The sequence below is a fragment of the Gossypium hirsutum genome, chromosome A02, assembly GCF_007990345.1.
Source record: "Gossypium hirsutum isolate 1008001.06 chromosome A02, Gossypium_hirsutum_v2.1, whole genome shotgun sequence".
NCBI lineage: Eukaryota > Viridiplantae > Streptophyta > Magnoliopsida > Malvales > Malvaceae > Gossypium > Gossypium hirsutum.
This window is the reverse complement of record NC_053425.1, coordinates 63775088-63776270: the sequence shown is the minus strand read 5'-3', so window position 1 is coordinate 63776270 and position 1183 is coordinate 63775088. Positions and strand designations below refer to the sequence as shown.

Sequence of the window (1183 nt, the reverse complement as noted above, 5' to 3'; positions counted from 1 at the left end):
TTGATTAGAAAGTATGGTAACCATATCGACGTTATAAATGCCAGCTGTTTTTGTTGGCTTTGTCCTCATGACTTGCCACTGATAGTTATTCAGTGACATCTACTCTATAAATTCATGGCATCTTCAGATGTCTTATTATTGATGGTTCTACCAGCAGCTGCGTCAACCATTTGTCGAGTCGAAGGATTCATGCCATTATGAAAGGTTTGAACCTGTAGCCAAAGCGGTAACCCATGGTGAGGGCATCTTCTCAAGAGGTCCTTATATCTTTCCCATGCATCGTAGAGTGTTTCTAAATCCATCTGTACAAAGGAAGAAATATCATTACGTAATTTAGCCGTTTTAGCCGGCAGAAAATATTTTAATAAAAACTTTTCGGTCATTTGTTCCCAAGTAGTGATTGACCCCCGTGGCAACGAGTTCAACCACTGTTTAGATTTGTTTCTCAATGAAAAAAGGAATAACCGAAGACGAATGGCTTCATCAGAAACACCATTAATTTTAAATGTATCACATAGTTCCAAAAAGTTTGCCAAGTGAACGTTGGGATCCTCGTCCTGCAAACCATCAAACTGAACAAACTATTGTATCATTTGAATTGTGTTAAGTTTCAGTTCAAAAGTATTTGCGGCTACAGCCGGTCTAACTATGCTCGATTCAGTTCTTGTTAAAGAAGGTTTAGCATAATCATACATAGTGCGCGGAGCAGGATTCTGATTAACAGCAATCGCAGGAGGTAGCAGATTTTCTTGGTTTTCAGCCATCTCCTTGGATGTGGTTAGAGTATCACCCTCTTGCTTGTCCTCTATGTATCTTAAGCTTCGCCTTATTTCTTTCCGGTTTCTGTGAACTGTGTAATCAATCTCACCGTCAAAAAGTAGTGGTCCTGACGGGTTTCTTCTGGTCATAAACTAGAAAAACCTATCAGAAGGAAATAAGAGAAAAATTAGAAAAAAATAAAAATTTAAATTGTACTAAAAGTAAAGTGGCTAAAGTAATAAAAATCGAGTTTTTCTAATATCCTAATTCCCCGACAACGGCGCCAAAAACTTGATGCGTGATATTCATAACAGGTTTTAAAGATTTATAAATGAAACGTTCTTGAGACTAACTTATTATCACGATTAAAGCAAGTGTACCTATCGAACAGTAGTATAGTTCAGCAAGACCGGATTGTCGAACC

At 37.7% G+C, this 1183-nt stretch overlaps 1 non-coding gene across 1 annotated transcript; it reads left to right on the top strand.

Moving 5' to 3' along the window:
* Positions 1-228: 228 nt before the first annotated feature.
* LOC121217203 (small nucleolar RNA R71) lies at positions 229-335 on the top strand. The gene has a single exon (XR_005913350.1). It is a non-coding gene; the product is annotated as a small nucleolar RNA R71 (small nucleolar RNA).
* Positions 336-1183: the final 848 nt, after the last annotated feature.